This window comes from Meleagris gallopavo, chromosome 11 (assembly GCF_905368555.1).
Source record: "Meleagris gallopavo chromosome 11, MGAL_WU_HG_1.1, whole genome shotgun sequence".
Lineage (NCBI taxonomy): Eukaryota > Metazoa > Chordata > Aves > Galliformes > Phasianidae > Meleagris > Meleagris gallopavo.
In genome coordinates this window covers 5,020,273-5,040,822 of record NC_139414.1, presented here as the reverse complement: position 1 = coordinate 5,040,822, position 20,550 = coordinate 5,020,273, and the positions used below count along the sequence as shown (strand labels likewise).

Below are 20,550 nucleotides of genomic sequence, written 5' to 3'. Positions count from 1 at the left end.
AAAACCTTTCTTCAAAACATTTCTTGACGAGCGTGGCACATTCCTGTGATATCAGTGATAGCAATCATTAACTCATGTTTCCAGCAACTCATGTTGCTGGGAACAACTTTCTGAGCAGGACGGATTCCTTCTGGTTGAGTTGAGCTTTGTGCCTCTGCTAATCAGCCTGTACATAAAGATAGCCCATACCAGGTACTGAGATGTGCACAACAGTTTTCATGTCGTTACTATCTGATTTTGCTCTGATTGCCACAAGTTTCTTTTCACTGTGCTTTTGTCTTCCTTGAGTCACTGCTATCAGTGTAGCAGTTGTGTGGAGATGGGAAGCCTGCTGAGAGCGGCTGGCCTTGGGGTCTGGAGCTGTGACATTCAGTGTGCAGGCTCATTGCAGAGCGGAGATGGGGCAAAAAGGGCTGCTGCTGTAAACATGGGAAAAGGCCAGAGCCTGGAGGAGGTTGTGTGCTGGTTGCCCAGCACAGGAGTATGCTTTGTGCAGTTTGTCTCTGGGATCAGTTCTGTTGCAACTCCATAATGAAGGCTTGGGGAGCTCACTGTGCTTCAAGACAGTCTTCCAACAAGTTCAGTTGGAGCCACATATCAGTAAACATCAAACCAAGTTATTATACCCCATCTTTAGATGTTTCTGTGACTTGCTAGACCATAAGATTGCATGTGTGCTGTTGTTCATGAAAGCCCATCAAAAACTCATTAAAAAGCAGTATGAGTTTGCGGTATTTTCAGGTTAGAAGATCAGCTGAGCTTTTTCCTTTTTAAGCAGCTTTGTGTGTAATGAAACATTTTGCAGATCAGCAGAGACCCTTGGCTCCAGGTAATGTTCAGCACTGCTGGTGCTGTGACCTCGGCTGGGCCATGAGGTTGACTGCCAGTGAAATGATTCATTAATGCAGAGGAGAACAAGCCAGCTCACCTGCAACTGCTGTCAGCCCTGTGCAGCTGAGAGACATTAAAATAAATAATTTATACCTAGAAAACGTTATAGGAAAGACGTGATTTTTAACAGAGCTGTTGGGTATGAAGATGAAGTTTTTGCTCAAGCACTTTTCAGAGTGGAATTTAGTGTTGTTTACTGGGAGTTCCACAGACACTTGACCCTAGGGCAGTCTCTCCTACAGAAAGCCCTTTGGGAAAGCACAGATTCCAATGGAAAATCCCAGACATTTCGTTGGGCAGTTTTCTGTTGGGCCTAGTGGTTTTCAGTCTCCTTGAGGTGATTGAAAAGCCTATCTTCATCCAAGTGATGTCCTAGCTTCTGTATGTTTTTTGTTTGGAAGCACATCCCCTTTGGGTTAGTTTGTGCAGAACCACATTTGCCACTGTTGTGAAGTGTCAAAGATAGTAAGGGAGGAGGAATTACTGGTGTATGCTGTGCAAACAGCATGCATGCCTGAAGCAGTACTAAATTCCAAGGGGATTTCCTCCACCAGTCTGAAAAGGGCTGCGGCTTCCCAACACTGTGCTCTCACTCCCTGGGAAAAACAATATGTGAAAATACATAGGCTTGAAATTGGGAGCATGGGGGGAGGGATAATGAGCAGACAGTTTGTGATGAAAAACCAGAGGTTCATGTAAAACATCTTCAGCAGTATGGGAAGAAGCCAGCATACTTGTGACTAGAACTTGTCCTTAAACTTATTACCAGAACTACAGTATAGTGGGACACCATGTTACTTCATTGCTTAGGCTGTGAGGCTACCAGAGATATCCTTTTCTGAGGAAGGCTTCATTTGATAAGGCTTTTAAAATCTATACTGGGAGATGGGAAGCAGGATGCTAGTAGTCAGTGGCTGGTAAGAAATGCTCCATTTAGGTGCAGAAGAACAGAGGACTTTCCACTATCATAGAGGGAAGCAATACCAGTTAAGCTAAGACCTGCAGCAGGAACACTTACTGGAAATGTTTACATGTTACTTAATGCCTTGACATGCATTATTCAGCTTGTGCAATGTCAGCCAGGGTGGAGCAGGAGGAATGGCTTTGCAGAAGAATGTTTGCTCCCCGTGGAATATTTTCCTGAGCATAACTACCTTTTTTTGGCAGAGATGCATTCCAGGAATAAAAATAAAAAGCTCTTCTAGCACATTTTTATGAACTACTGGAATGTGCTCTCTTGCAAAGGTGACTCAACCTTATCCAGAAGGCTATAGCCCATCTCCAGGCAGTGATATCCCATCGGTATGGCCTCACTGTAGAGCTGAATTTCAAAAAAAAAAAAAAAAAAAAAAAAAAAAAAAAAAAAAAAAGCCCTCAGTGATCCCCTTCCAAGCAGAAGAGCTATGCAATAAATGATGGAGCTACTTAAATGGATGTGGTTTTCTTCTTGGAAATGAAACTCCACCTTCCCAATCAGAGGCTTATACAGCAAATGCCCTCCTGAGAAAGGCGCTTCAGCGCGTGCTTCCGTCTCCTGATGTGCCCAGAGGACTTCCTGAACTGCAGCCAAATGGGCTGTGCTGACAAAAGGCAAGGATGGTTCTCTGCTCATCTTAGCAATGTCACCGTGATACAGGAGAAGAGGGTAGGAAAGAGAAATAGATTGGAAAGCATGAAGTTAGGCCAACACCTCTCTGCTTGCCTCTATGTTTACTTGGCATCCTAACAGACAGAAGTTTCATGATTCACCTGCTGTCTGATTTGTTTCACTGACAAAGCTGTGATAAATAGAGAATTGGCATCATTTGCATAGTTATTTAATCCGACAGGGTGTGATTCAGAGCAGCAAAGCTTTCCAGACTTGTTGTGATAGATTGCCAGACAGAGTGGGTGAAAGAGGCGCGTACTTCGATTTGGTTCACCAGCACCCGGAAACATGGTTGTAAAGAGATTTAACACAGGCGTGGAGTCTGAGAACACTGAGGCAGGCTTAATTTGTAAGTTGAAGAAGTTACAATAATATACTTATGCTGCAACGATTTTTCTTTTTTATGGCATCTAGCCAGATTTAGGACCAGATGCTTATGTAGCCCAAAGATACCGTCTGAAATGTCATTCCAAGAAATAACCTTCCTGATTCTGGCTGCCTGAACTGTCTGGCAATCAAAGTTTGCATGGAGCGTTGCTGCAAACTATGTACTGGAACTGAGGAGTATTCCCAGAATCTCTTTGGCATTGTCTGTGCAGTGCACGTTAATCACGCTGTGCGGGCACTGTTCTGAAATGCATCGGATGCGGTTTTTGCTGAGGGCAGGGCTCATGGCGTGTGATCATGAGAAGCTATATTAACAGAACTGTGAGATGAAAGTGTTTGTTTGCTCCGGCAGTGTTGCATGTGCCTGGTTCTCACTGATTTCAGGATGTCTTCGTAACTCTTTGCACTGATCCTACTGTTGAAGAATAGTTTTATAACAAAAGAAACATTGATATGAATAGATGCTTGTGAATTAGTGTCAGAGAGCTTCGTGCACATTTGAGGCATCGTTAATAAGAAATCCATGAAGACTGTTTGAATGCCTAGCTGGTAGTTATATGTATTTTGTTAGCACTTTTAATACCACTTACAAGTTTCTATTTTTAAAATGATAACATATTCACAAGTGGGAAGAAGCACACATCTAAGATTTTAAATAGAGGCTTAAAATAAGTCTCTATACTAGGAATAGATGTTTTTAGAGGAATGATGTTGCATGTAATACTTGTCACACAGCTGTACTAGCTTTCTAATAGTGTGTAATAATCAATGGTATGGAAGTGGTTCTGTTTTTCTGTGGGTTACCAAACTGTTAATGCAGTACCTGTGCTCTCTGGGAGCAGTAATATAACACATTTCTTTCTTTGATTTATGCATGGCATGTAACTCATGGGAGATAAAGGAAGATTTGTTTCTGAGCAAGTTTTTCATGATTTGTGAATGGCACATGACCAAATTCAGAAGTGATGTTCATTGTGTGCTGCAGGTCAGTAAATGGGTTTGACTCAAAGGGCAACCACCCTGGTGTCATGTCAGGGCTAAAGATTGTTCTCTCTTATGACAGTTATAGACAAAATGAAGTTTTGTTAACCCTGACTTACAGCATTGACGTAAGTGACTGGACAATGAGCTTCTCTAAGCAGGCTTTATAGAACAGCAGTTCAAAGACTTCTGCAAGGCTGAATTGAGAAATAAGTCTACCTTTGTACATTCCATAGCCATCCACAGTCATTACAAAGTGTGATACTCTCAGTAATACTCCTGATCACTATTACTCTAGTTCTTTTCACAGTTGTAACGTCTGTTCTGTTATCAGAACAGCCTTAACAAAAAGGCCAGCTAGAAAATAAATAAGTGAAGGGAGGAGGAAGATAAATTTCTTTAAACCATTTCTGTTCCAGTTCCCATAATTAATTTCTTCCCTAGTTTTTGCCTTTGGCTGAGAACAGTAATATACCATTAACCCAAGAGATGTGAAACATGCTGTGCAGTGCTTGGAAGGGTGTCAGAAGCTCCTCCTGTAAGGGTAAGAAGCTGTTTTATTGCCTTTTCAGTTGTTGGACAGTCTAATCCTAGTAAGCATTTCAGCAAAATGGAACTTCTAAGGTGATTGTGAAACCTGATGGTTGATTTTTGTAATTAACATGTTGCAAAGATGAACGTAACCGGTCATATACATCAGGACAGGTGTGGCAGCTATTACACTTAAAGTGCTATCTAACGCATTAAAACCTGCTGGACGTTGAAGCCTATTTTTAGTAAGAGAATAAATAAGCTGTCTGTGCCCTACTTTTTGCCAGAATGTGCCATGGGATCTTTATATTTGATTAGAAAAGTCAGTAGAAATAACACAAGGGAACTCAATGTCTCATCTAAAAAGTTCTAGTAATTCAGTGCTCTTTTTCATGACCAAACAATGCTAATATTGGGTATGAGATCAGACCTATGTAGTGGGCAGGTGAGAAGCAGCTGGGAGAAGACTTGTCTGTGTGATGTGTGAGGTTATGTGGAGACACAAGTCTTGGCTCTATTAGGCACTGTTTATTCAAGATGCTTTAATGAAGGATTGTGTTGTATGAGTGTGTTAGGAAAATGGTAAAACTAAAAAAGTATGTAGAAATGTTTATATATAAAAGGAGAACATAGCAGCAAAGTCAGACTGCTGTGTCAGGATGGTGCTGCTCTTTGTGAAGGCCTTGCTTACTTTGACCAACTGTTTTCGATCTTTGCTGTTTGTTACAACATGGACATCCATCCACATGCCTGATGAATAAGCTGTCTTGTGCAGTGTGCCCATACCCAGAAACCCATTTGTCACGAGCAGGTGCAGAAAATAAGCAACTACTCACAAATGTATGCAATCAGTGACAACGGCGCTTTCAACCACTTTGTGTACAGATAAATCATATGAAAAATATTGCATTATTACAACAAGGTTAGCATAGAATTGGCATAAATTGATCAAAAATGCCACCATTTAAGAGTGTCTACTCAAAAACTTCTAATTGTGGCATTTGTGATTTGAAGCAATATGGCTATGTGCCTACTGCTGTGGACGTAGAGGATGGGATAATGGGGTTTGGCTCCCAGCTCATACTGATTCACTCACAGCCTCAGTCAGAGGGACTCTGGTCCCCTAGGTCATGGCCCAGACCAGGGATCCCGAGAGAGATGGCAGTGCCCATGGGAGGATGGGCTGTGCTGGTGGGCAGGCAGCGGGCAGCTCTGGGTGCTCAGGCTGCTTTCTCGTTGCAGCCACTCCTGCGTGACAGCTCAGTCAGCCCTCATCAGAGGGGAAAAAGGGAAGGAGTTCAGCCCACTCAGTGACAGCAGGTCTCTGTCTCCCTTAAGGGTGCATCAGCTGACTGCTTGTACTGCTGATGTGTTACAGCGGTCAGGAAAGGTCAGGAGGACAAGGAAGAGGCCTTCTATTTCTAGTGGCTTTGGGTCATTTAAGTTAGGCTTACAGATTTAAAATGAAAGGCCTCGAGCACTGCATTCAGTAAGGGCACAGAACAAGGAAGTGCAAGGATGAGTGTGTGGCTACCGGTGCCGCTGGCTATGTGGGGCCCTGTTCAGATAACAGCTTGCCTCTCTGGCTCCTGAATGCCTGCTGTAGGCTTTCGGAGAACTTTCCATTGAAGTTTATATGTATGAAATAACTGTTTAGCAAAACACTGTTAAAAGCTGCTTGCTGTTACTGCAGGCTGTAGCTTCATCAGCCAAATTCAGCATCCGTTTTGTCTGACATCTGCATTTGCAGTCTGGTACCGAATGTCACTCAGTCCATTATTTGCTGTTGCCTCCCTCTCCACCAGAGTCAGTGCGAGAAACAAAGAGCTGCTTATTGTAGAAGCACACATGGGTACAGTTCTGGAGGAGAGACCGAGGTGCTGCACAGAACACCTTCTGAGGGAGTGTTCTGCTTACAGAACTGAGTGAGGCAGAGTTCTTCGCCACAGCCATTATCGTACAATCACAGAATCACAGAATGGCTTGGGTTGGAAAGCAACATAAAGCCCTTCCACTTCCAACCCCCTGGCAGGACAGGGATACAGTACCACCCACCTGGCTGGGCTCCCAGGGCCCTGTCCAACCTGGCCTTGGACACCTCTGCAGATGGGCATCTACAGCTTCTCTGGGCAGCCTATGCCAAGATCTCACTGCCCTCACAGTGAAGAACTTCCTACTAACATCTGACCTAAATCTGTTCGCCACAAGAAGTTCTGTGCGTTAACTGATCAAGGCTGATAGGTTTGTGGATGTTGTGTTGTATCACAGGGGGGACATCAGCAAGTTGCCACCAATACCAGCATTAAAGTTGTAGTAAATGATTTCTAAGTGTCTCCTGTCCAGTACTCAGCTGCGTTACTTTTCCTCTCCTCTGCTTGGGTCTGATGCTGCTATTGTAAGCTGTCTGCAGATGCACAGTGTGTGCACTGGTTCCTTTTTCTGAACATGGCTGTTACACAGGGCTAAAATAGTGTATACCAGAATGCTGAAAATGACACATTTTCAAGTGACCAAGAATGTGCCCTAGGTGTACAGCTGTTTTGCATGCAAAGACATGACTCAGATACAGCCTTTTTAGACAAAAACCTTTTGTTATACTGAGAACATATGTAACAATAGCCTGGGGGGGCAGAATAATAGAGCACTTGTTGTTTTGCAAAAGGGGGGGGTGGGTGGGAAGAGAATCTAAAAATAAGGAAATTGAAAATTTAAGTGATATTTAAAACTTCTGTTTCTTTCACTGCCATGTAGGGCATAAAAATGTTTACTTTAAGGTGCTACAGGCGAATTCTTCGTCCATACTGCATGCACTGCCGGTAGCAGTTGCCTGTCAGACACAAACACAAGCAGAGTGCTAGCTGATTGACTGTAATCTGAATTATGCTGGTAACTGCTGATTGAGATCACTTCACTCCCACCACGAAGTACTGAGGCATTACAGCACAGAATGAAAAAGAAATGTGAAGTCTGAAGCACAAACCTACAGAAATCCCCCCGTGAGTGGATTTCCCTGAATTCTATTCATAGATGCAGCTGGAGGCATATCTAATATAAAACAGTGTCTAAGTGCTTGTAGCTTTATACACGATGGGCAATTCAAGGCACCGTTATTAAATTCAAAAAATGGCAGTGCAGAGAATACTATGAAGTTTCTGGATTGTAGCCCTCTGCTGCTTCTACTAAATCACTCTCATTTGCACTTTACGGTGTTGTTCTACAAAGACTGTACCAGATCCTGTAATGTTGCAAAATCTTGCTTAAATAGCTCTTAAAAAAACAAAAAGTCCCAATTTTTCCAAGAATAGTCAGACATGAAACCATTTGTCATCAGCAAAGCCAACCAGCGAGCCAAGGGCTGAGTATCCAGGCCAAGACTATTGGAATGCTTAGAGTAAAACCCACAAGTATTAGACTGGTTTGAAAAGGGATACGTCTGGGGCTTCCTGCACTTCTGGATTTCATTTGTGCCTTGTTTTTCAGAACTGTGTTTCAGTATTGAGGTAATCTTTACACAAAAGAGAGAAGCTGCTCACTGAGCTGAACTCCACTCAATTATATAGGATGTGATCCACAGAGATGAGATTGTCTCTGTATGCTCTTACCTGATGAAACAGTTACGTTCATTTAAAATCTGCTGCTTGTTTGGTTTTTTTTTCCAGGTAGAAAGGAAGTCAGACGGAGTCACTGCAGTGCTGCAGTATGAGGCAGCAGCATGATGCTCCAAAACAGCATGGGTAGAGCCAGGCAGCTGTAAGAGAGCCGGGGAAGGGCATGAAGGGGAACCATTAACTGAGACAGACTGCAGACAGACTGCGAAGGCGCCAGCACCGGGTAGGAAATGCTCCTCAGTAACTTCTGCCTTCTGTTGAGGTTTGCCTAGATGTGGTATTGCACTCTCATCTTTCGTGCCACATAGCGCCAAATTAACGTTCCCAAGTTAATGGGGAGGCGATTGCCCTTCCCGTGGAATTCCGGTCCACCTGTTGTGGTCGGTCTGTTTGTTTGAAACAGGCAACTCAGCCTCTCCTGGCTGATTCCTGACCCAAGGTAATGAATTTTTAGTGCCCTCACAGTGGGTAAGTGGAGCCGATGAGGGATTAAATTCACCTTTCTGTTTTGAAAACTGGAATAACTGGAAAACGAGCTGCGTACCGCGCTGACACAAACGCGTGGCTGCGGGCACACGGCCGGGCGGCGCGGGGTGCTGGGCGGGGCTGCGCGCTGTGCCTCACGCTGCTGTGCTCCGAGCCTCGCCTCTCGTAGGGCTTACGGGAAGCAGCCGGAGCCGTTTCTGCCACGTTCCGTTCTGATGCGGTTATCCCGGCAGCGCCGGGCCGGGCCGTGGGGCTGCGCATGGGCCCCACCGACGCGGGGCCAGCTTTATCCCGCCGCCTTCCCACGGCCGCGTACGGAACGGTGCCGTAACGAGGCGCCGGGCCCGGCCCGCCGGAGCGCCGAGCCGAATTCGCAGCGCGGCCCGGCCCCGGCAGCGCGGCTCAGCTCCGGCCCTCACGGAGCACGGGCCGGGCGGGACGCGCCTGCTGATTGGCCGCCGCCGGCGGGTCGATATTGAAAGCTGCGCCCCGGTTGGCGGCTCGCGTAGGGGGGCGGGGCGGGGCCCGAGGGCGAAGCCATCGCCTAGGTAACCCGGCGCCCGCGGAGGCGGCGTGAGGGAGCGGACGGAGCCGGCCCCGCTCGCACCACAGCCGCCGCGCTGGCCGGGACCGGGGCTGAGGCCGGGGCTGGGACCGGCCGCCGCTCGGGCAGGTGGGTGCCGAGAAGCGCGGGTCGGGGTTCGGAGCGGGCTGGACCGGCGCGGCGGGGCTTTCCCCCGGCCGTTTCGGTCCGTCCCCGCCCCGCAGGAAGGGGCGCCTCTGGGCAGCGGCGCGTTGCGACACGGCCGTCGCTCAACCGGGCGGGCGGTGCTGCCCTCGCTCCGGCGCGTGGGACGGCGCGGCGGGAGCCGCAAAAAGTGGTCCGGCAGCGTCCCGTCGCTCGGGGCGCCGGGCGGCGCGCGTTGCGCTGCTCTCCCTGGAAGCCGCGAGGAGGAGCGGGGCGCCGGGCCGGAGCTGGAGCTGCCGTCGCGCAACTCACCGATCGGGGCCGCGTGTGGCGAACCCGTCCGGCGCGTGGCGGTGCGGGGAGCCCTCCTGCCGGAGCCGGGACGGCCCTGCGAGAGAAGAGCTTCGGGGTTCGGCGGACTCCTTTCGTCTCCAGATGCGCTGACGGGTTCTGCTCCGCTGCAGCTGTGGAGCACGGCCAGAGCCAACGGCGCGCGGCGCTGCGCTCCTCGGGCGGCGGGGCGGGGCGGGGCGGGCGGCCAGCGCTGTGGTTCCAGAGCTGCTGACCAGGTGAGAGCCGGCTTCGTGAGGCGCGTCTTGCCGTTAGGAAGAGCCGCTCGTGAAGAAATAATGTATTTCAGCACTTGTGTCGAGGCGTCGGGGCGGTGCGTTGGAATGCAGGCTGCTGGGGAGCGCTGGGTCCGGAAATGTCAGCGGTGAGCTGAGGGCAGGGGCTGGAGCGGCAGCGCTCAGAGCTCCTCGCTTGGCCTCGGTGTGTACGCGTATCGCGGATCTCGGGGCTATCGAGGGCACTGTCCTATGGATTGACTTGGGAACGTGCTTAGCTGGGATTCCTGCTACCATTATAGACTTATTTCAAGTTATTAAAAAAGAACCGCCCCCGCGTATGGTCTTAAAATACTTTTGTTAGTGCCTATTTCAGCATCTGTTTTCCTGTAACAAAAATCACTTCCGTTAAGTCAAGTTTCACTTCCCTGGAATATCTGATGTCATAGACTTGCTGGTTCCCCAATTGTCCGTGGAACTTTGGCAGAACTCCACATTCTGGTGTAGGAATGGCTCCTGAACAAAAAATAATAAAAAATAATCTGTCTTTGTCTCCTGTGATGTAGCCATCAGGGAATGCATCGCATCTGTTCTCACTGCTTTAATGCCTTTAGCTTTCTGGGAAGCTGTGCTCACACTTAATGTGCGTGTAAAGAGTTGCACATTTTCTGTTATGCTGCCTGTGTCTGCAATACGCTCTGTTTGGCAAACGTGACTTTTTAAAAAACAAACTCCCATCAAAATACAAGCTGATGGAATGCTCCACGTGCTGGACAGGGACAGGAAAAATATGAGCTGCTTTACTTTCAGCTGGCGGTGGAAGAGTGTGCTGGTGCTTGGCTGCTCAGCTTGACAGCTGCCATGTACTCCAGAGAGCTCAGGCAGCTCGCTGCCTTCTCATGGATCCGGGGATGCATGTCGAAACTGCCCTGGGCTCTGTGCCTCTTATCACCAGGCAGCTTACCTGGACATGGCCCCATGTTGGTGAGCTGTTGTCATTTGACATTCCGTTTTATGTAGAGTCCGTGTTGCTGTTTAGGCTTTAGGTGGGTTTTCTGGCCTGTTGTGCTTGGTAGCAGCAGAGCGCAAGTTACTCGGTTAACTTTTTCACAACTGGCAGTTTTTGTGAAAGCAATGCAGGAGAGAGAGAACATGAAGTAAACAACATTTGTACAGGTACATAGGAAAGCTTGTTTGTTAATGAGTGTTTGTGTTCATGTTGATGTGCCCATAGCATTAATACCTGTGGTGTCAGAGTCTGCATCTCAAATCTCACTTTGTTTGCCTCAGATGTGAGGACCTGGAATCCAGAGGGAAGAGAAACGTCAGCGTTAGTGCACTGAGCTTTGCTTTGTGGCGGTGCTGATGGCCTTCACAGGGCTGCAGTGTGTTTTGCTGGGATAACTACGTCAGCTCTTGTGGCAAATACTGACTTACGTTAGAAGCAGAGATTTTAAAATTAATTTTAAGAATTCACAATGAAAAGCTGTAATTGCACAGTTCTGCTTTGTGACACAAGGTCTGTGCCTGCAGTCCGGGCTGACAGTGTGGCAGGGCTGCCAGCAGTCGCAGGCTGTGCAGTTACTGAGGCTGAGGCTCTGTGTTTGTGCAGCGCCTGAGGTGTCTGCTGCTTTGTGTGCAGCACTGACCCAACTGTTCTACAGGCTGTTGATTTTACATGAGTAAATCTTCATGTGTGAATTTTCGGTGGAAGTACATTCAGGAATGGGCCTCCATTTACGTGGGTTACAGTTGCAGGGTGAGGCCCCAGTGAGTAAACAGGCTGTGAGTGTGTTGTGAGCAGAATAATCAGATTTACTTGCTGGCTTCAGAGATAATAGAAACAATAATAAAACTGACGATGTCAAAAAAGCTTCCTCTGACAAGGCATGAGATGGGAGCAGTTGCAGCACCTCCCATGGATTTGTTTGCTCTGTTTATTGGTTTGGCAGCTCTAGGTAGCCCAAGTTTCGTTGCAGCGTGCTGCAGGATGTGGCCACAGGGACTGCACCCAGACAGGGCTGTCCTTGGTAAGGTGTCTGCTACTCTGCTTTGTGGCTTTGGCTGAGACAGAATGCCCCAAATGTTTTTCAGTTGCTTTGTTTATTTAAAAGTTTGGGGGCAGATGTGATAATTTTGTTGTTTGTTTGTTTTTAAGTTTGGAATTAATCAAAATTACTATTTTGACTTTGAGACAGTCTACATATATGGAAATACTTTATTTACTTTAAAAAGAGCATCAAAATGAGTACTGTAGTTACTGTCTTAATGCAAAACTTACATGATATAAACTTCAGTACTTTGCTTCTTTCAGAACTATTAAATGCATGCTTTTGATAAGCAGTGTTGGTTTTTAATGTTCTCCGTGAAACTGAACTACAAAAAGTTATATATCTTGGTATGATTTGCAGTTGTAACTCCTCTAATTTTTTACATAAGTGTTGTGAATTCTGCATCAAGCTATCCTAAAAGAGATTCCATCACAGATAGCAGCATCCAGTTTTATGCTTGTGCAATTTAGTCTACACGTTGCTGTAACGCTGAACTGTTTTACTTCTGAAGTTCAGTTGCTAAATGATCCCAGATTTTTTACTTCTTCACATTTATTTCTTTTTTTTATTGTTAAGAGAAACATCTGAGCAAGTGAGGTCTGGTGCCTTGGGGCACGGGTGGAGTGAGATAGAAATGGGTGAAATAGATCTGCCTCTGAAAATGAGGACCTTCCCAAGAGGTCTTGAAGAATGATGAATACTGCTCGTAGAATAGCTGTATAAATACACTTGCCTGCAGAAACTGTGACTAAATGGTACGGATATGTCCTATAGTGGAAAAAGAATTTGTGTTGTGGATTTCATTTTTGTGTCTGTATGTGATGGTAAATTGCATGAATTTACTTGTAAGAGGCGGAGGTGAGAAGCCTGTGATTTCTGATTTCTTTTTATGTGTCTTACAAGTAATAAGTGCATTTATTACAAAGGTTATTTGTAATTAACAGTGCAGGTTGGTGCTGGGTCTGATCTCATTCACCATCTTTGTCAGTGACTTGGATAGAGGGATAGAGACCGCCCTCAGCAGGTTTGCTGATGATGTAAAGCTGGGAGGAGTGGCAGGCACACCTGAAGGCTGTGCTGTCACTCAACAAAACCTGGACAGACAGGAGAGCTGGACAGGGAGGAACCTGATGAGGTTTAACAAGTGTCCTTAGTGTCCTTTTGGAAAAGGAGTTTTGGGATATACCAAAGTTTTAGAGTGAATATTCTAAACTTCTTTTCCCGGTGTTCTTCTGAGGCTTTTGTTCCCTTTCGTCTTGTGTCCAATGTAGGAAACAGAGATTTTTGTCCACATCTTAAAATTTTTCATCAATTCCAAATTAATTAATGAGGAGTCCACTGGGACCTCAACGTTTGCCCTTCTTTGGATCATTGCTGTACTCCCCTTGCCCCCAGCCCGTGCGCTGACTGGAGTTAGAAGTGTGTGGGGATGCTAAGATGGGTTCAATGATGCAGGTCTTGAGGTTGGATGAAATGGTGGCATGTGCGTAGGAGCTGAGCTAGGTGGTAGAGGTGGAGAAATACATTTATGGAAGATGTGAGAGCATCTGCTTTTAGGGATGTTGTCAGTTAATAGGAATTAATAAGAATATTAGCATCTCTTTGGTTTTATTATGCAGTATTGTTATGAAGCATTTGTCATTTTTCAGTGGTTTTGAAGGTCTGTTTGAGTATTCAGAAAGCATATGTAAACAGAGAAATGGTGTATTTCAGAAATAAACGTAGGAATTGTCTGCTGGACAGCAAAGCTTTTCTGCTGAAAGTGCAATAGCTGCTTTCTGTAAGATGAATTTGACGTTTTCAGAGGCTCACAGCACTGCTCTCAGATGGTTTTATGAGACATTTAATTTACCTGTTTCTCACTAAGATGCTCTGGAAGGTATGTAGGTAGGATTGGCTGAGTGATAAGCAGGAGTCCTTGGGCAGAGAAGTACTTAGTGTGATAGACAGACATATTCAGGTTTGAATATAGAAGCTTCACAAATCTCGTGTGCACCCTCCTGACGTTGGGACCGAGCCATGATGTAAGGAGGTGAAGCATCTGCAGAGCTGTTCAAAGCTGTTTACTCTTAGGAGTGATTTCAGTGTGAAGGGCACATGTCTGGGTGTGGAGGAGAGCTGTGTGGTAGGTACTTGAGGAGTGTATTTGGGAATTGGTGTGATAAGTGCTGACTGGAAGGCAGTGAGCAGTAATTGTGAACCCACTTGAGTGAGAAAAGGCATTCTTAGTTTGGCAGATTGTCAGCAGCAAGTGACACAAAGCTCTTGCTAGGAAAAAAAAAAAAAGAAGAAGAAAGAAACTTTACTTTCTGGTTTGTAACAACAGAAGTGAGAAAAGATGATCACCCCTTTGCAGGGTGATATTGTTCAGCTTCTTTGAAATATCCCTGTCTAGAGGCACAGAGTGCCTTTGACAAAAGTCCTTTTGTATGTTATTCCAAATAATAACTAAAACCCCCCACAACTTTCTGTTATACTGATAGGCTGCCTCCATCTATGTAACTGACATTTCTTCACTTATTTTTATTATGTTGATACAGTTTCAGATAAAACTTGGTAATATCACAAAATCTCAAATGATGTTTAAAGATAAGGGGATACCACTTCTAAATAGGTTTTAAAAAATGTGTGGAATGTGGTGAGTGTTCATCCTAGACCAGTTGTGCTTCCTGGCACTTCAGAAGTACTGATTATGCCTACTGGTTGTGTTAGTCATATTCTAAAATAACTTTTCAATTAAAAATGTTTTTTATGTTTGAATTAGATGACATAGGTATGTTGAAAATTCTGCGAAGCTCAAGATAATGATCTATGTGCTTTATCTGAGCAATATCAGAATATATGTATTTTACTGACTCGTTGCCTTAAGTATCGGGGTACCAGTTTTAAATACTGAATGTGATTCTGCAGAGCTTGTTAGACTTCAGCTGATCCAAGTACACAAAAATCCACTATTTGGCTGACTTCTACCTCTCCTAAAATTTCAAATCTAGTGCACTGCTTTTCCCACGCCGTTATCTTAACTTCCTTTTCAACTTCCTTTTTCTGTTTTGATAGTAGTTTCTACTTTGGGCGCTGTGTATGAAGAGGCAAAGCACCAAGCATAGCAGACAGGTGCTGTACAAAAAAAGGTTATTTGTAATTAACAGTGCAGGTTGGTGCTGGGTCTGATCTCATTCACCATCTTTGTCAGTGACTTGGATAGAGGGATAGAGACCGCCCTCAGCAGGTTTGCTGATGATGTAAAGCTGGGAGGAGTGGCAGGCACACCTGAAGGCTGTGCTGTCACTCAACAAAACCTGGACAGACAGGAGAGCTGGACAGGGAGGAACCTGATGAGATTTAACAAGAGCAAGGGTAGGATCCTGCACTGAGGAGGAATATCTGCATACATCAGTACAGGTCAGGGGCTGAGCTGCTGGAGAGCAGCTCTGCAGAGAAGGGCCTGGGGGTCCTGGTGGAAAACAGATTGGCCATGAGGCAGCAGTGTGCCCTTGTGGCCATGAAGGGGATCTACTGGAAGAAGTCTAGTGGAGGGCCACAAGCATGATTAAGGGCCTGGAGCATCTCCCATATGACGAAAGACAGAGTGACCTGGGTCTGTTCAGCCTGGGGAAAAGAAGACTCAGATGGGATCTGATTAATGTTTATAAATAACTAAAAGGAGGTGAGAGGCAAATAGATGAGACCAGGCTCTTCTCAGTGGTATGAAGTGACAGGATAAGAGCAATGGCCTAAAACTTGAGCATAGGAAGTTCCATACTAGCATACGGAAGAACTTCTTTACAGTAAGGGCAGCAGCTGGAACAGGTTGCCTGGAAAGAATGTGGAGTCTCCTTATCTGGAGATGTTCAGGACCCAGCTGGATGCCGAGCTGTGTGGCCTGGTTTAGGCTCCCTGTAGGGTACCTGCTGTAGCAGGGGGTTGGACTCGATCTCTTGAGGTCCCTTCAAACTCCTGCGATTCCATCATTTGACAGAAATGAGTTCCTAATGAAAACCAACATTTACAGGAATGTGAAAACAAAACTAGTTGTCGTGTTAAGACCACAATCAAGCTTTTGCTTTATCATTGCTCATCTGAATTTGTAATAGTTTTATCCAGATCTGCATCACCTGTGTAGCTTTTGAAATTGAATCCATATATTGGGTGCTTTCATATTTTCTGTTACTGCAAAAACACTGAATTCCAAGTCATATCCACCATAAAATGACAGAGTTGCTCTTTGCCATAAAATGGCAGAAGACTTTATCTCTTTCTTCTTTTTAAGTAAGGAACTTCAGTCTCTGTAATTTTTCCTTTACTCCATTTTGTTTAATGTTGAAGCTTCCATGTTAATTCTCCTGGGTGACAAATGCTGTGGGTAAAGCACTGGCTGGGGACCTGCCGTAATTAGGTTCTGTTTCTAAGTATGTCACACGGCTGCTGCTGGAGCTTGGAGAAGTTCAGTTATCGCTGTGTGTTCTCATCAGGGCACTGGGGATGGGGCTGTTTCTTCCCTTTCTTTGGTGTCTTTGCTTAATAAAATTTTATTGCATTTAAGTCCTTGAAGATAGGTATTATCTGCAATCGCGGACCTGGAAGCACTTGAGATGCTACTATGAGTGCAAACAGCTAATTGAAAATTACTTTGCTGCTGCTAAGGCAGTTGAAATGTATAGCAGAGAAACATTATGTGCTTTGAATTACAATGGAAAAGCTGTAGATATATTTTTACGTGGCCTCAGTTAGTAAAACAACCACATGTACATCACCCCATATGATGAGCTGTGCCAGCTGATGCACAGCCTGATTTGCCTGCTCTCCTTGAAAATGCTTTTGGTGAAAGAAAATCTCCCTTCTTGTATTAGAAAAATATTTTTTTTACAGGAGGAATTATTTGTAAAAAGGAGGTCTATGCAGACTGTAGTACAGCAGCTGGAGTCTTTTTAAAGCATGATATTAAAAGATAGAATATTTATTGTTGTAAAGGGAAAAGAAATGTGAGCGATAACCCCCTCCTCCCCCTTCTATTTATATCCATTTCCTCTGTTATTACTTTTCCAGTGGACTTCTAGTAGACGTGAGGAAGGCAAAGCACTTATGGCCTTTGTTTCTCACTGCAGCACATCGCTGTAGTGTGCCTTTGCTATGTTCTTTTTAAGGTGGTTCTTTTTTTTTCTTTTAGGCCAATACTCTAGAGGGTGGTGAAAATGAAATGAAATAAGGATCTCAAAGCCAGACCTAATATAAACCAATATTACGATGCTGCTTCATTTATCTAATGGACATTGTTGACCTGGAACGTCACTTGATGCTTCTGCTACGTTTTAACTGTTTGTGGAGTAATAAAGAGATGTACATAACTACAGTCTTCCTGAAAACTGGGTGGTCTTCAGAAATCAGAGCATTCCTGACGCTTTGAGTCCACGCCTCTGTGTTCAGTGATGAATGGGTTTGGTTTACTCCAAGAAAGACTTCTTGGGATGCAGCAGCAAATGAGATGGTGTAAGCGTTGTGTGATTTTCTGCTTTCTGTGATGTGCTTTGCTCCCTCCGATGTACTTATGAGAAATAAGGCTGGGTTGTGGGGGACTTCCATGTTTGCTTTCTGATTTGTCACAGGCGAGAACTTGAAAGGAAAGGAGTTAAGGGAAATGTTGTTCTGGTCTTTTCTTAAGACTTGTACCAAGAGCAAGTTTTCGTTACCGTGTGGTGGTGCCACTTTTATTATAGTGGAACCATTATACTCCTCCACACCTTGCCTGTGGGAGCAGCACTCAGCATTTGCTTTCAGTCCAGCCCTCCTCGGGCTCCTCTTCAGCCTTGTGGTTTTGGAGCTGTTATATAGAAATTTAAGAATGCTGTCTTTTATTCTTTCCACCGTGCTCTTTGTGGTTCATCTCAGCATCAGGAATTACTTAGCAATTGGATCGTATTGAATACAGAATTGTTCTTGACCTGGTTAGTGCTGTTTATCCAACAGTACCTACGGTTGTAATTCACCTGTGGTGGAGCCCTGCCAAGCAGGTCGCTCTCTTTGCAAAGGATTCCCCGAGTGCTTCTGCTCTGTGCCAGTGTTTCCTTCATGCAGAGTCAGAGCTGCTCAGCTCTCTGTGCAGATGCACAGGCCATGCACTGAAGGGCATGCTTTTTCTGTGGTGAGAAGTAGGTCTGTAGGAAAAGGTCATGCTTTGAACTACTGAAACTTCATTAATGAAGGAATCTGAAAAATGCTGTGTAGTATGTATTACAGTGCTGAGCCTTGCAACTGATGAAAATGAAGGGTTTTTGCTTTCTTTTCGTACCAAATATTTTGTAATTCTTGGTAACATAGCTACAAACAGTGGAAAACGTTATCACTGTTTTCAAAAGTGACTTTCTGACCCCAATCTAGGTTTGAACTGTTGACTTGATAAGAGAAGGGTTGTTTTGGTCTTCACTTGCTTCTAGACTTCTCACATTTGGGGCCCTTTGATAATATCTTACTATGTAACCTCATGCTCAAGTTGTTAGATTTCTTTTTCTGAAATAAAATAGGAAACAAACAACCCCCTGTGAGCAGAGCCAGGCATCAGCATGCTTGTGGTGGTGTTCTTCCTGTGTTTGGTACTTCAGAACTTTCAGAAACAAACCCAACCCATTAATTAATATTAGGGGAAGAGCAGAGTTACTGTTCTGTTATGTTTTAAACTAAGTTGGTGATTCTATTTGTCAGCTCTAAGACATAGAGGTCTTTGGTAGTCACACGCTCTTAATGTTAGAGAATGGATGTAGCAGTTGATTGAGATTAGATCTTTTATGGAAATAGGTTTTGAGAGGCAGCCTGTGAATATATCCTGCATTGCAAAAACACAGTTAATGGGAGGGATAAAGGAACCTGCTGTAAACAAAGATAGCAATGCAAAGGTTTGTATTAGAGCCTCTAAAAGTGATTGTCTTAATTTGTCTTAGGAAATTGGATCTCAGGGTCACTCACAGATTCATTTCATGTTGTAGATTGTTCATTGATTGCCACTGTATGAACCCATCTTAAATTCATTCATAAAGAAGAGAAGGAAAAGGGAGATCATAAAGCTGCTATCATTTCCAAGAGAAAATGGAAGAACTAAACCAGAAACTGAAACTTGTTTTCCGGCATGCTGTTGTTTTCTGTTCAGTTCTGCCAGTGCTCCCCCTCTCATTTAAGTGCCTGTGGGTTTGCTGGTGAGCAGTGCTGAACGGGAACATGGCTGTCCTCGCTCTCCTCAGCCCCTGCTCATCCTGCTCCCAGGTTCCTCTTTCAGTTCTGTAGCACAGCTGAGGTTCTTGGAGTATTTCTGTGCGTACACTGAGAACCAAGTCTGTGTATTCTGGCATGTAATGTGCAACTCCTTTGCTGCTCTGAGTTTGGCACCAGAGTACGAGACAGGTAAAGTCTCTCCACCTGAAAGAGGAGTGAGTGAGGAGCAAGAGCAAACGGAAACACACAGCAGTTCATTAACCATTAGAGCTTTGTAGATTTGCTTTCGAGTGCTGGAGGTAGCTGAAGGTAAAATGCATTTGTTGGAATTTTTCCTCCTTCATCACAACAAGTATTGTTAGTGATGACTTTTAGTTCAGGTAATACTCACTGCATATGTTAGTGGTGAAATAATCACTGTTGATATATATCACGGAGTAATATATGGAATTAAGCAGCAGCTTGGACTGCTGCAGGATGTCTTTGAAGTACATTTAATTTGACTGCTGTGTTAGTTCAAAATCTGTTGCAATCCACCCTTTGGAGGTTGTTTTAGTCATAAAGAACAAAGCCCTTAAAGCTGGCACTGGGAGCAAAGTGGAAGTAGCTTCACAAAATGCTTCATAACAATCAGCTACTGAAACATGCATTGTTTAGCCTCACTATTTAACTCTGCTAATGGGCTCTCGTTTATATAAAATTAAGTATGCACACTTTAAAAGGGGGGATTTGGGAAGTAAACAGCAGTAAATTTGCATGGCTTCACCATATTAGGCATTTACCAGTGGAACTGGGAAATGAAACTGGTGTCTGCAAGTACTGAAGAAAACAGGCTGCATGGAGAAGATCACAGGAAACAGCAACCAAGAGTTGTCCTTCTCTTAGTGTTTTCAAGTAGCTAACTTACTGCCACAAGATCTTTGCAGAGCCAAGGTGAGGGCTCCGTCCTTAGTTTCTCTGTGTAAAATGCAAATAAATATTTGTTGATTTGGTTGGGAGCACTGAGATTTGTTTTGGAGTGCTTCTGCATCTATGAGACAGCAGTGAGAAGAAAATGCATTACCACATCCAAGGCCACATCCAAAATTGTGACAAAATGCTTTGTCAGAGCATCTTCAAGGTGTTTCAAAGAGTTTGAGACAGAGGGAATGTCTGAATTCAGAATGGCCTTCAATTCATTAAATGAATATAAGATTTCTTTATCAAAAAACAGTGATGGGGAGGTAATGTTGCTCCTTAACAACTCCAGTTGAGCTGGTGTTTCGTGCTATACCAAATAACTAACTTCAAAAGTAGGTTTTAGAACAAAGTGTGGGCCATAATTGTGCTATGGTATGGCACCAAAAGAACCAGTACTTCACTCAGGTCTCACATGTACAGGAATTGCTGTGCTGCAGACCCTGTCCCAGGGGTTTCTGTTTATAAACAGCGATTTTCTATTCTCAAATACTGCTTTAGAGTAATGAAAATCCATGCGAGATCAACCTTTTTTCTGGCATTCAACCTACGCGCA

The 20,550-nt window shown here is 44.7% G+C and overlaps 1 protein-coding gene across 8 annotated transcripts in view; it reads left to right on the top strand.

Moving 5' to 3' along the window:
- The window catches only part of PIK3CB (phosphatidylinositol-4,5-bisphosphate 3-kinase catalytic subunit beta), a 114,068-nt gene that overhangs the window by 38,769 nt on the left and 54,749 nt on the right, over positions 1–20,550 (top strand). For 3 of the 8 annotated variants that reach the window (XM_085232457.1, XM_085232456.1, XM_085232455.1), the window contains one exon: positions 8,098–8,269. The exons of 1 other annotated variant lie outside the window; for it this stretch is intronic. The gene's annotated coding sequence lies outside the window, so the exon portion shown is untranslated. Of the gene's footprint in view, positions 1–8,097; positions 8,270–9,069; positions 9,206–9,648; positions 9,790–17,305; positions 17,325–20,550 lie in introns of those variants that run through there. 4 more of the 8 variants (XM_085232458.1, XM_085232459.1, XM_085232462.1 and 1 more) reach the window with 4 other exon arrangements.